This window comes from Lithobates pipiens, unplaced genomic scaffold, assembly GCF_037356315.1.
Source record: "Lithobates pipiens isolate NorthernLeopardFrog02 unplaced genomic scaffold, aLitPip1_a1.2 Scaffold_23, whole genome shotgun sequence".
NCBI lineage: Eukaryota > Metazoa > Chordata > Amphibia > Anura > Ranidae > Lithobates > Lithobates pipiens.
The window spans coordinates 332,832,784-332,848,737 of NW_027507785.1; positions in this window are offsets into that span (position 1 = coordinate 332,832,784).

Here is a 15,954-nt window from a genome sequence, read left to right on the forward strand (position 1 = left end):
GGATGATATCGGAGAAGGTTGGGATGATATGGAGAGAAGGTTGGGATGATACAGTGGGGTAGGGATGATATGGAGAAGGTTGGGATGATACAGTGGGGTATGGGATCAAATGGAGAAGGTTGGGATATATGGAGAAGGTTGGGATGATACAGTGGGGTATGGGATGATATGGAGAAGGTTGGGATGATATGGAGAAGGTTAGGATGATACAGTGGGGTATGGGATGATATGGAGAAGGTTGGGAGGGATATGGAGAAGGTTGGGATGATAAGTGGGTATGGGATGAAATGGAGAAGGTTGGAGAATATGGAGAAGGTTGGGATGATAAAGTGGGGTATGGGATCATATGGAGAAGGTTGGATGATATGGAGAAGGTTGGGATGATACAGTGGGGATATGGGAGTGATATGGAGAAGGTTGGATGATATGGAGAAGGTGGGATGATACAGTGGGGATATGGGATGATATGGAGAAGGTTGGAGATGATACAGTGGGGTATGGGATCAAATGGAGAAGGTTGGGATAATATGATGGAAGGTTGGGATGATACAGTGGGGTATGGGATGATATGGAGAAGGTTGGGATGATATGGAGAAGGTTGAGGATGATACAGTGGGGTATGGGATGATATGGAGAAGGTTGGGATGTTATGGAGAAGGTTGGGATGATACAGTGGGGTATGGGATGATATGGAGAAGGTTGGGATGATATGGAGAAGGTTAGGGATGATACAGTGGGGTATGGGATGATATGGAGAAGGTTGGATTGATACAGTGGGTATGGGATCAAAATGGAGAAGGTTGGGTAATATGGAGAAGGTTGGGATGATACAGTGGGGTATGGGATGATATGGAGAAGGTTGGGATGATATGGAGAAGGTTGGGATGATACAGTGGGGTATGGGATGATATGGAGAAGGTTGGGATGATATGGAGAAGGTTGGGATGATACAGTGGGGTATGGGATGATATGGAGAAGGTTGGGATGATATGGAGAAGGTTGGGATGATACAGTGGGGTATGGGATGATATGAGAAGGTTGGGGTGATATGGAGAAGGTGGGATGATACAGTGGGGTATGGGATGATATGGAGAAGGTTGGGATGATGGAGAAGGTTGGGGATGATACAGTGGGTATGGGATGATATGGAGAAGGTTGGGGTGATATGGAGAAGGTTGGGATGATACAGTGGGGTATGGGATGATATGGAGAAGGTTGGGTGATATGGAGAAGGTTGGGATGATAAAGTGGGGTATGGGATCAAATGGAGAAGGTTGGGATATATGGAGAATGTTGGGAGGATACAGTGGGTATGGGATGATATGGAGAAGGTTAGATGATGATTGGAGAAGGTTGGGAATGATACAGTGGGATATGGGATGATATGGAGAAGGTTGGGATGATATGGAGAAGGTTGGGATGATACAGTGGGGTATGGGATGATATGGAGAAGGTTGGGATGATACAGTGGGGTATGGGATCAAATGGAGAAGATTGGGATCATATGGAGAAGGTTGGGATGATACAGTGGGGTATGGGATGATATGGAGAAGGTTGGGATTGATATGGAGAAGGTTAGGATGATACAGTGGGGTATGGGATGCTATGGAGAAGGTTGGGAGGACATGGAGAAGGTTGAGATGATACAGTGGGGTATGGGATGATATGGAGAAGGTTGGAATGATATGGAGAAGGTTAGGATGATACAGTGGGGTATGGGATGATATGGAGAAGGTTGGGGTGATATGGAGAAGGTTGGGATGATACAGTGGGGTATGGGATGATATGGAGAAGGTTGGGATGATATGGAGAAGGTTGGGATGATACAGTGGGGTATGGGATGATATGGAGAAGGTTGGGGTGATATGGAGAAGGTTGGGATGATACAGTGGGGTATGGGATGATATGGAGAAGGTTGGGATGATATGGAGAAGGTTGGGATGATTAAAGTGGGGTATGGGATCAAATGGAGAAGGTTGGGATAATATGGAGAAGGTTGGGATGATACAGTGGGTATGGGATGATATGGAGAAGGTTGGGATGATATGGAGAAGGTTGGGATGATACAGTGGGGTATGGGATGATATGGAGAAGGTTGGGATGATACAGTGGGGTATGGGATCAAATGGAGAAGGTTGGGATAATATGGAGAAGGTTGGGATGATACAGTGGGGTATGGGATGATATGGAGAAGGTTGGGATGATATGGAGAAGGTTAGGATGATACAGTGGGGTATGGGATGATATGGAGAAGGTTGGGAGGATATGGAGAAGTTGAGATGATACAGTGGGGTATGGGATGATATGGAGAAGGTTGGGATGATATGGAGAAGGTTGGGATGATACAGTGGGGTATGGGATGATATGGAGAAGGTTGGGATGATATGGAGAAGGTTAGGATGATACAGTGGGGTATGGGATGATATGGAGAAGGTTGGGATGATATGGAGAAGGTTGGGATGATACAGTGGGGTATGGGATGATATGGAGAAGGTTGGGATGATATGGAGAAGGTTGGGATGATACAGTGGGGTATGGGATGATATGGAGAAGGTTGGGATAATATGGAGAAGGTTGGGATGATACAGTGGGGTATGGGATGATATGGAGAAGGTTGGGGTGATATGGAGAAGGTTGGGATGATACAGTGGGGTATGGGATGATATGGAGAAGGTTGGGATGATATGGAGAAGGTTGGGATGATACAGTGGGATATGGGATGATATGGAGAAGGTTGGGATGATACAGTGGGGTATGGGATGATATGGAGAAGGTTGGGATGATATGGAGAAGGTTGGGATGATAAAGTGGGGTATGGGATCAAATGGAGAAGGTTGGGATAATATGGAGAAGGTTGGGATGATACAGGTGGGGTATGGGATGATATGGAGAAGGTTGGGATGATATGGAGAAGGTTGGGATGATATGGAGAAGGTTGGGATGATACAGTGGGATATGGGATGATATGGAGAAGGTTGGGATGATGGAGAAGGTTGGGATGATACAGTGGGGTATGGGATGATATGGAGAGGTTGGGATGATATGGAGAAGGTTGGGATGATACAGTGGGGTGTGGGATGATATGGAGAAGGTTGGGTGATATGGAGAAGGTTGGGATGATACAGTGGGGTATGGGATGATATGGAGAAGGTTGGGATGATAAAGTGGGGTATGGGATCAAATGGAGAAGGTTGGGATAATATGGAGAAGGTTGGGATGATACAGTGGGGTATGGGATGATATGGAGAAGGTTGGGATGATATGGAGAAGGTTGGGATGATACAGTGGGATATGGGATGATATGGAGAAGGTTGGGATAATATGGAGAAGGTTGGGATGATACAGTGGGGTATGGGATGATATGGAGAAGGTTGGGATGATACAGTGGGGTATGGGATGATATGGAGAAGGTTGGGATGATATGGAGAAGGTTGGGATGATAAAGTGGGGTATGGGATCAAATGGAGAAGGTTGGGATGATATGGAGAAAGGTTGGGATGATACAGTGGGGTATGGGATGATATGGAGAAGGTTGGGATGATATGGAGAAGGTTAGGATGATACAGTGGGGTATGGGATGATATGGAGAAGGTTGGGATGATATGGAGGAAGGTTGGGATGATACAGTGGGGAATGGGATGATATGGAGAAGGTTGGGATGATATGGAGAAGGTTGGATGATACAGTGGGGTATGGGATGATATGGAGAAGGTTGGGATGATATGGAGAAGGTTGGGATGATACAGTGGGGTATGGGATGATATGGAGAAGGTTGGGGTGATATGGAGAAGGTTGGGATGATATGGAGAAGGTTGGGATGATACAGTGGGGTATGGGATGATATGGAGAAGGTTGGGGTGATATGGAGAAGGTTGGGATGATATGGAGAAGGTTGGGATGATACAGTGGGGTATGGGATGATATGGAGAAGGTTGGGGTGATATGTAGAAGGTTGGGATGATATGGAGAAGGTTGGGATGATACAGGGGGGTATGGATGATATGGAGAAGGTTGGGGTGATATGGAGAAGGTTGGGATGATATGGAGAAGGTTGGGATGATACAGTGGGTTATGGATGATATGGAGAAGGTTAGGGTGATATGGAGAAGGTTGGGAAGATACAGTGGGGTATGGGATGATATGGAGAAGGTTGGGATGATATGGAGAAGGTTGGGATGATACAGTGGGGTATGGGATGATATGGAGAAGGTTGGGATGATATGGAGAAGGTTGGGATGATACAGTGGGGTATGGGATGATATGGAGAAGGTTGGGATGATATGGAGAAGGTTGGGATGATACAGTGGGGTATGGGATGATATGGAGAAGGTTGGGGTGATATGGAGAAGGTTGGGATGATATGGAGAAGGTTGGGGATGATACAGTGGGTATGGGATGATATGGAGAAGGTTGGGGTTGATATGGAAGAAGGTTGGGATGATATGGAGAAGGTTGGGATAATACAGTGGGGTATGGGATGATATGGAAGAAGGTTGGGTGATATGTAGAAGGTTGGGATGATATGGAGAAGGTTGGGATGATACAGGGGGGTATGGGATGATATGGAGAAGGTTGGGGTGATATGGAGAAGGTTGGGATGATATGGAGAAGGTTGGGATGATACAGTGGGTTATGGGATGATATGGAGAAGGTTAGGGTGATATGGAGAAGGTTGGGATGATACAGTGGGGTATGGGATGATATGGAGAAGGTTGGGATGATATGGAGAAGGTTGGGATGATACAGTGGGGTATGGGATGATATGGAGAAGGGTTGGGATGATATGGAGAAGGTTGGGATGATACAGTGGGGTATGGATGATATGGAGAAGGTTGGGATGATATGGAGAAGGTTGGGATGATACAGTGGGGTATGGGATGATATGGAGAAGGTTGGGGTGATATGGAGAAGGTTGGGATGATATGGAGAAGGTTGGGATGATACAGTGGGGTATGGGATGATATGGAGAAGGTTGGGGTGATATGGAGAAGGTTGGGATGATACAGTGGGGTATGGGATGATATGGAGAAGGCTGGGTGATATGTAGAAGGTTGGGATGATATGGAGAAGGTTGGGATTGATACAGGGGGGTATGGGATGATATGGAGAAGGTTGGGGTGATATGGAGAAGGTTGGGATGATATGGAGAAGGTTGGGATGATACAGTGGGTTATGGGATGATATGGAGAAGGTTAGGGTGATATGAAGAAGGTTGGGATGATACAGTGGGGTTATGGGATGAATATGGAGAAGGTTAGGGTGATATGAAGAAGGTTGGGATGATACAGTGGGGTATGGGATGATATGGAGAAGGTTGGGATGATATGGAGAAGGTTGGGATGATACAGTGGGGTATGGGATGATATGGAGAAGGTTTGGAATGATATGGAGAAGGTTGGGATGATACAGTGGGGTATTGGGATGATTATGAGAAGGTTGGGATGATATGGAGAAGGTTGGGATGATACAGTGGGGTGTGGGATGATATGGAGAAGGTTGGGATGATATAGTGGGGTGTGGGATGAATATGGAGAAGGTTGGGATGATATTGGAGAAGGTTGGGATGATACAGTGGGGTATGGGATGATATGGAGAAGGTTGGGATGATATGGAGAAGGTTGGGATGATACAGTGGGGTATGGGATGATATGGAGAAGGTTGGGATGATATGGAGAAGGTTGGGATGATACAGTGGGGTGTGGGATGATATGGAGAAGGTTGGGATGATATAGTGGGGTGTGGGATGATTGGAGAAGGTTTGGGATGATACAGTGGGGTATGGGATGATATGGAGAAGGTTGGGATGATATGGAGAAGGTTGGGATGATACAGTGGTATGGGATGATATGGAGAAGGTTGGGATGATATGGAGAAGGTTGGGATGATACAGTGGGGTGTGGGATTATATGGAGAAGGTTGGGGATGATATAGTGGGGTGTGGGATGATGATATGGAGAAGGTTGGGATGATATGGAGAAGGTTGGGATGATACAGTGGGGTATGGGATGATATGGAGAAGGTTGGGATGATATGGAGAAGGTTGGGATGATACAGTGGGGTATGGGATGATATGGAGAAGGATGGGATGATATATGGAGAAGGTTGGGATGATACAGTGGGGTATGGGGTTGATATGGAGAAAGGTTGGGATGATATGGAGAAGGTTGGGATGATATCAGTGGGATATGAGATGATATGGAGAAGGTTGGGATGATATGGAGAAGGTTGGGATGATACAGTGGGGTATGGGATGATATGGAGAAGGTTGGGATGATAAAGTGGGGTATGGATCAAATGGAGAAGGTTGGGATAATATGGAGAAGGTTGGGATGATACAGTGGGAAGTGGGGATGATGGGATGATATGAGAAGGTTGGGATGATATGGAGAAGGTTGGGATGATTAAAGTGGGGTATGGGATCAAATGGAGAAGGTTGGATAATATGGAGAAGGTTGGGATGATACAGTGGGGTATGGGATGATATGGAGAAGGTTGGGATGATACAGTGGGATATGGGATGATATGGAGAAGGTTGGGATGATATGGAGAAGGTGGGATGATACAGTGGGGTATGGGATGATATGGAGAAGGTTGGGATGATACAGTGGGGTATGGGATGATATGGAGAAGGTTGGGATGATATGGAGAAGGTTGGGATGATAAAGTGGGGTATGGGATCAAATGGAGAAGTTGGGATAATATGGAGAAGGTTGGGAGGATACAGTGGGGTATGGATGATATGGAGAAGGGTTGGGATGATATGGAGAAGGTTGGGGATGATACAGGTGGGGTATGGGATGATATGGAGAAGGTTGGGGTGATATGGAGAAGGTTGGGATGATATGGAGAAGGTTGGGATGATACAGTGGGGTATGGGATGATATGGAGAAGGTTGGGGTGATATGGAGAAGGTTGGGATGATATGGAGAAGGTTGGGATGATACAGTGGGGTATGGGATGATATGGAGAAGGCTGGGTGATATGTAGAAGGTTGGGATGATATGGAGAAGGTTGGGATGATACAGGGGGGTATGGGATGATATGGAGAAGGTTGGGGTGATCTGGAGAGATTGGGATGATATGGAGAAGGTTGGGATGATACAGTGGGTTATGGGATGATATGGAGAAGGTTAGGGTGATATGGAGAAGGTTGGGATGATACAGTGGGGTATGGGATGATATGGAGAAGGTTGGGATGATATGGAGAAGGTTGGATGATACAGTGGGGTATGGGATGATATGGAGAAGGTTGGAATGATATGGAGAAGGTTGGGATGATACAGTGGGGTATGGGATGATCTGGAGAAGGTTGGGATGATATGGAGAAGGTTGGGATGATACAGTGGGTTGTGGGATGATATGGAGAGGTTTGGGATGATATAGTGGGGTGTGGGATGATCTGGAGAAGGTGGATGATATGGAGAAGGTTGGGATGATACAGTGGGGTATGGGATGATATGGAGAAGGTTGGGATGATATGGAGAAGGTTGGGAAGATACAGTGGGGTATGGGATGATATGGAGAAGGTTGGGATGATATGGAGAAGGTTGGGATGATACAGTGGGGTGTGGGATGATATGGAGAAGGTTGGGATGATATAGTGGGGTGTGGGATGATATGGAGAAGGTTGGGATGATACAGTGGGGTATGGGATGATATGGAGAAGGTTGGGATGATATGGAGAAGGTTGGGATGATACAGTGGGGTATGGGATGATATGGAGAAGGTTGGGATGATATGGAGAAGGTTGGGATGATACAGTGGGGTGTGGGATGATATGGAGAAGGTTGGGATGATATAGTGGGGTGTGGGATGATATGGAGAAGTTTGGGATGATATGGAGAAGGTTGGGATGATACAGTGGGGTATGGGATGATATGGAGAAGGTTGGGATGATACAGTGGGGTATGGGATGATATGGAGAAGGTTGGGATGATATGGAGAAGGTTGGGATGATACAGTGGGGTATGGGATGATATGGAGAAGGTTGGGATGATATGGAGAAGGTTGGGATGATACAGTGGGATATGAGATGATATGGAGAAGGTTGGGATGATATGGAGAAGGTTGGGATGATACAGTGGGGTATGGGATGATATGGAGAAGGTTGGGATGATATGGGGAAGGTTGGGATGATAAAGTGGGGTATGTGATCAAATGGAGAAGGTTGGGATAATATGGAGAAGGTTGGGATGATACAGTGGGGTATGGGATGATATGGAGAAGGTTGGGATGATATGGAGAAGGTTGGGATGATAAAGTGGGGTATGGGATCAAATGGAGAAGGTTGGGATAATATGGAGAAGGTTGGGATGATACAGTGGGGTATGGGATGATATGGAGAAGGTTGGGATGATATGGAGAAGGTTGGGATGATACAGTGGGATATGGGATGATATGGAGAAGGTTGGGATGATATGGAGAAGGTTGGGATGATACAGTGGGGTATGGGATGATATGGAGAAGGTTGGGATGATACAGTGGGGTATGGGATGATATGGAGAAGGTTGGGATGATATGGAGAAGGTTGGGATGATAAAGTGGGGTATGGGATCAAATGGAGAAGGTTGGGATAATATGGAGAAGGTTGGGATGATACAGTGGGGTATGGGATGATATGGAGAAGGTTGGGATGATATGGAGAAGGTTGGGATGATACAGTGGGGTATGGGATGATATGGAGAAGGTTGGGGTGATATGGAGAAGGTTGGGATGATATGGAGAAGGTTGGGATGATACAGTGGGGTATGGGATGATATGGAGAAGGTTGGGGTGATATGGAGAAGGTTGGGATGATATGGAGAAGGTTTGGATGATACAGTGGGGTATAGGATGATATGGAGAAGGCTGGGTGATATGTAGAAGGTTGGGATGATATGGAGAAGGTTGGGATGATACAGGGGGGTATGGGATGATATGGAGAAGGTTGGGGTGATATGGAGAAGGTTGGGATGATATGGAGAAGGTTGGGATGATACAGTGGGTTATGGGATGATATGGAGAAGGTTAGGGTGATATGGAGAAGGTTGGGATGATACAGTGGGGTATGGGATGATATGGAGAAGGTTGGGATGATATGGAGAAGGTTGGGATGATACAGTGGGGTATGGGACGATATGGAGAAGGTTGGAATGATATGGAGAAGGTTGGGATGATACAGTGGGGTATGGGATGATATGGAGAAGGTTGGGATGATATGGAGAAGGTTGGGATGATACAGTGGGGTGTGGGATGATATGGAGAAGGTTGGGATGATATAGTGGGGTGTGGGATGATATGGAGAAGGTTGGGATGATATGGAGAAGGTTGGGATGATACAGTGGGGTATGGGATGATATGGAGAAGGTTGGGATGATATGGAGAAGGTTGGGATGATACAGTGGGGTATGGGATGATATGGAGAAGGTTGGGATGATATGGAGAAGGTTGGGATGATACAGTGGGGTGTGGGATGATATGGAGAAGGTTGGGATGATATAGTGGGGTGTGGGATGATATGGAGAAGGTTGGGATGATACAGTGGGGTATGGGATGATATGGAGAAGGTTGGGATGATATGGAGAAGGTTGGGATGATACAGTGGGGTATGGGATGATATGGAGAAGGTTGGGATGATATGGAGAAGGTTGGGATGATACAGTGGGGTGTGGGATGATATGGAGAAGGTTGGGATGATATAGTGGGGTGTGGGATGATATGGAGAAGGTTGGGATGATATGGAGAAGGTTGGGATGATACAGTGGGGTATGGGATGATATGGAGAAGGTTGGGATGATATGGAGAAGGTTGGGATGATACAGTGGGGTATGGGATGATATGGAGAAGGTTGGGATGATATGGAGAAGGTTGGGATGATACAGTGGGGTATGGGATGATATGGAGAAGGTTGGGATGATATGGAGAAGGTTGGGATGATACAGTGGGGTATGGGATGATATGGAGAAGGTTGGGATGATATGGAGAAGGTTGGGATGATACAGTGGGATATGAGATGATATGGAGAAGGTTGGGATGATATGGAGAAGGTTGGGATGATACAGTGGGGTATGGGATGATATGGAGAAGGTTGGGATGATATGGAGAAGGTTGGGATGATAAAGTGGGGTATGGGATCAAATGGAGAAGGTTGGGATAATATGGAGAAGGTTGGGATGATACAGTGGGGTATGGGATGATATGGAGAAGGTTGGGATGATATGGAGAAGGTTGGGATGATACAGTGGGATATGGGATGATATGGAGAAGGTTGGGATGATATGGAGAAGGTTGGGATGATACAGTGGGGTATGGGATGATATGGAGAAGGTTGGGATGATACAGTGGGGTATGGGATGATATGGAGAAGGTTGGGATGGTATGGAGAAGGTTGGGATGATAAAGTGGGGTATGGGATCAAATGGAGAAGGTTGGGATAATATGGAGAAGGTTGGGATGATACAGTGGGGTGTGGGATGATATGGAGAAGGTTGGGGTGATATGGAGAAGGTTGGGATGATACAGTGGGGTATGGGATGATATGGAGAAGGTTGGGATGATATGGAGAAGGTTAGGATGATACAGTGGGGTATGGGATGATATGGAGAAGGTTGGGAGGATATGGAGAAGGTTGAGATGATACAGTGGGGTATGGGATTATATGGAGAAGGTTGGGATGATATGGAGAAGGTTGGGATGATACAGTGGGGTATGGGATGATATGGAGAAGGTTGGGATGATATGGAGAAGGTTGGGATGATACAGTGGGGTATGGGATGATATGGAGAAGGTTGGGATGATATGGAGAAGGTTGGGATGATACAGTGGGGTATGGGATGATATGGAGAAGGTTGGGATGATATGGAGAAGGTTGGGATGATACAGTGGGGTATGGGATGATATGGAGAAGGTTGGGGTGATATGTAGAAGGTTGGGATGATATGGAGAAGGTTGGGATGATACAGGGGGGTATGGGATGATATGGAGAAGGTTGGGGTGATATGGAGAAGGTTGGGATGATATGGAGAAGGTTGGGATGATACAGTGGGTTATGGGATGATATGGAGAAGGTTAGGGTGATATGGAGAAGGTTGGGATGATACAGTGGGGTATGGGATGATATGGAGAAGGTTGGGATGATATGGAGAAGGTTGGGATGATACAGTGGGGTATGGGATGATATGGAGAAGGTTGGGATGATATGGAGAAGGTTGGGATGATACAGTGGGGTATGGGATGATATGGAGAAGGTTGGGATGATACAGTGGGGTATGGGATGATATGGAGAAGGTTGGGGTGATATGGAGAAGGTTGGGATGATATGGAGAAGGTTGGGATGATACAGTGGGGTATGGGATGATATGGAGAAGGTTGGGGTGATATGGAGAAGGTTGGGATGATATGGAGAAGGTTGGGATGATACAGTGGGGTATGGGATGATATGGAGAAGGTTGGGTGATATGTAGAAGGTTGGGATGATATGGAGAAGGTTGGGATGATACAGGGGGGTATGGGATGATATGGAGAAGGTTGGGGTGATATGGAGAAGGTTGGGATGATATGGAGAAGGTTGGGATGATACAGTGGGTTATGGGATGATATGGAGAAGATTGGGATGATACAGTGGGGTATGGGATGATATGGAGAAGGTTGGGGTGATATGGAGAAGGTTGGGATGATATGGAGAAGGTTGGGATGATACAGTGGGTTATGGGATGATATGGAGAAGGTTAGGGTGATATGGAGAAGGTTGGGATGATACAGTGGGGTATGGGATGATATGGAGAAGGTTGGGATGATATGGAGAAGGTTGGGATGATACAGTGGGGTATGGGATGATATGGAGAAGGTTGGGATGATATGGAGAAGGTTGGGATGATACAGTGGGGTGTGGGATGATATGGAGAAGGTTGGGATGATATAGTGGGGTGTGGGATGATATGGAGAAGGTTGGGATGATATGGAGAAGGTTGGGATGATACAGTGGGGTATGGGATGATATGGAGAAGGTTGGGATGATATGGAGAAGGTTGGGATGATACAGTGGGGTATGGGATGATATGGAGAAGGTTGGGATGATATGGAGAAGGTTGGGATGATACAGTGGGGTGTGGGATGATATGGAGAAGGTTGGGATGATATAGTGGGGTGTGGGATGATATGGAGAAGGTTGGGATGATACAGTGGGGTATGGGATGATATGGAGAAGGTTGGGATGATATGGAGAAGGTTGGGATGATACAGTGGGGTATGGGATGATATGGAGAAGGTTGGGATGATATGGAGAAGGTTGGGATGATACAGTGGGGTGTGGGATGATATGGAGAAGGTTGGGATGATATAGTGGGGTGTGGGATGATATGGAGAAGGTTGGGGTGATATGGAGAAGGTTGGGATGATATGGAGAAGGTTGGGATGATACAGTGGGGTATGGGATGATATGGAGAAGGTTGGGATGATATGGAGAAGGTTGGGATGATACAGTGGGGTGTGGGATGATATGGAGAAGGTTGGGATGATATGGAGAAGGTTGGGATGATACAGTGGGGTATGGGATGATATGGAGAAGGTTGGGATGATATGGAGAAGGTTGGGATGATACAGTGGGGTGTGGGATGATATGGAGAAGGTTGGGATGATATAGTGGGGTGTGGGATGATATGGAGAAGGTTGGGGTGATATGGAGAAGGTTGGGATGATATGGAGAAGGTTGGGATGATACAGTGGGGTATGGGATGATATGGAGAAGGTTGGGATGATATGGAGAAGGTTGGGATGATACAGTGGGGTGTGGGATGATATGGAGAAGGTTGGGATGATATGGAGAAGGTTGGGATGATATAGTGGGGTGTGGGATGATATGGAGAAGGTTGGGATGATATGGAGAAGGTTGGGATGATACAGTGGGGTATGGGATGTGTAAGGGATCTTCCCGGGGTAGGGTGTGTTTGGACACAGTTCACAGCAGACTTGGACTTTATAAAGTAGAACTTGGCGTTTATTCGTGGTACAAACAGTCCAACAAACAAAGTATACAGCAACACCGTGCTTCTTGTGTATAACAGGCACAAAATAATAACAAAAACAAAACAACCTAGCCCGGCTGGGCGCTTACTAACAGGTTCTTCTCACCTATCTGACACTTATAAACGCAGCGTCTTTCGCCTGGATATCGCAGGGTGGATGTTAGCTCCAGCACTGGCTGTGCTTGCAGCTTCCTTCAACACACAGATTGTTCATTCCCTGGCTGAGAGCGATCACCTGCAGACCCTGCAGAGCCTTTAGCTTCCCAGGCTAATTAGGATCAAGGCTCACCTGATCCCAAACCCAGAACTGGATCGGGGGATGTGGAATGACAGGTCCCTCTACCAAACCTACCTGCCATTCCATATAAACCCAGGCCCGGCAAAATTTAAATAACAACTCAGCAGCATATCGCTGCTGAGAAACTGATCCATCCTGGATTTACCATCTCACACTGTGTAGCAACCTAGGTGAGATGTACACCCCCTCGATCACTTCTCCAGTGACATGTCTACATATCCCCCCCCTCTTTTTCAGACCGGAGGGCTGAGCCTTTTGTCCCCACAGACAACTTACCCTTGACAATGCGTCAGCATTTGCCTGTAATTTCCCTGGCCTGTGTTCCACAGTGAAATTAAAGTTTTGTAGGGAGAGAAACCATCTAGTCACTCTTGCATTTCTCTCCTTGTTTAACTTCATCCATGTTAGGGGGGCATGGTCTGTCACCAACTTGAATTTCCTGCCTAGCAAGTAATACTTTAACGATTCTAGGGCCCACTTTACTGCCAAACATTCTCGCTCCACAATGGCATAATTTTTCTCGGCCGGGGTTAGTTTTCTACTCAAGTACGTCTCCGGATGCTCCTCACCATTCACTACTTGTGAGAGTACTGCACCTAAGCCTGTGCTAGAGGCATCTGTCTGGACCAGAAATTCTCGCCTGAAATCGGGGGTGACTAACACAGGTGGTTGGCACAAGGCAGACTTAAGGCTTTGGAAAGCCTCCTCGGCCTCTGGGGTCCACGTGACCATTGCTGTCTTTCCGCCCTTTGTCAAGTCAGTTAGCGGAGCAGCAACTGAGGCAAAGTTCGGCACAAATCTACGGTAATAACCCGTAATACCCAGGAAAGCTCTAACCTGTTTCCTTGTCAGGGGTCTAGGCCAATTCTGTATTGCCTCAATTTTATTTAGCTGTGGCCTAACCAATCCTCTTCCAACAATGTAGCCCAGATATTTGGCCTCTTCTAGGGCTAGAGCACACTTCTCGGCATTTATGGTCAACCCTGCATCACTTATGGCATCCAACACGGCCTGTACCTTACAGAGGTGACTTTCCCAATCAGGGCTAAAAATGACCACATCATCGAGGTAGGCGGCTGAGTAATCACGATGTGGTCGCAGAATCAAGTCCATCAACCTCTGGAAAGTTGCAGGCGCTCCATGTAACCCGAACGGCATCACTACATACTGGAATAGCCCATCAGGGGTGGAGAAAGCAGTTTTCTCTTTAGCCTCGTCAGAAAGTGGAATCTGCCAATAGCCCTTTGTGAGATCGAGGGTGGTTATGTACCTGGCGTTACCCAACTTCTCAATCAACTCATCTACCCTGGGCATAGGATACGCATCGAACTTGGAGATCTCATTCAACTTTCTGAAATCGTTACAGAACCTCCAAGTTCCATTGGGCTTTGGGATTAGCACAATTGGGCTGGACCATTCACTCTGTGACACCTCAATTACCCCCAGAGCAAGCATACGTTTTACCTCGGCAGATACGGCTTCCCTACGTGCCTCGGGTATCCTATAGGGCTTAAGGTTTACTCTGCTTCTAGGCTCAGTTTCAATGTGATGATGGATGAGGTGTGTACGCCCTGGGAGGTCAGAGAACTTGTTTTTGTTTTTCTGTAAAAATTCCTGAGCCTCCTGTTTCTGTGACACTGATAGAGTATCACCTACCTTGACTGGAGGGATTGGTTGTGACAAATTATTAACAGTATTTGTCGCCCCCAAGGATTCCCTGTCTTTCCAGGGCTTGATCAAGTTTATGTGATAAACTTGGAAAGGCTTCCTTCTACCTGGTTGGTGCACCTTGTAGTTCACCTCACTGATCTTTTCAACAATTTCATAAGGACCTTGCCACTTCGCCAAGAATTTACTCTCAACAGTGGGGACTAGTATAAGGACCCTATCGCCTGGGTTGAATGTCCTGATTCTTGCGGACCGGTTGTAAATTCTACTTTGGGCCTCTTGAGCTCTCTGGAGGTGTTCCCTTACCAGGGGCATTACAGTGGCTATACGGTCCTGCATTTGTGCTACATGCTCAATAACACTCTTGTATGGGGTGGACTCATTCTCCCATGTCTCTTTTGCAATGTCTAGTAGACCCCTAGGGTGATGACCATAGACCAACTCGAATGGTGAGAACCCTGTGGACGCTTGGGGCACCTCCCTAATAGCAAACATGAGGTAGGGTAATAAATGATCCCAGTCACGACCATCTTTTGCCACCACTTTCTTCAACATATGTTTCAAAGTTTTATTAAATCTCTCCACCAATCCGTCCGTCTGGGGGTGGTACACAGAGGTACGGATGTGTGAGATTTTAAATAGTCTGCATAATTCCTTCATTACTTTCGACATAAATGGCGTACCTTGGTCAGTTAGGATTTCTTTGGGGATCCCAGTCCTAGAGAACATATAAAACAACTCACGTGCAATTGTTTTAGATGCAGTGTTTCTTAAGGGTACAGCCTCAGGATAGCGGGTCGCATAATCCAGGACTACCAAAATATACTGGTGTCCTCTAGCTGACTTTACAATGGGACCCACTAAATCCATGGCAATACGCTCAAAAGGCACCTCTATAATAGGGAGCGAAACCAAGGGACTGCGAAAATGTGACACTGGGGCACTAACCTGACATGTGGGGCACGACTCACAGTATTTTTTAATGTC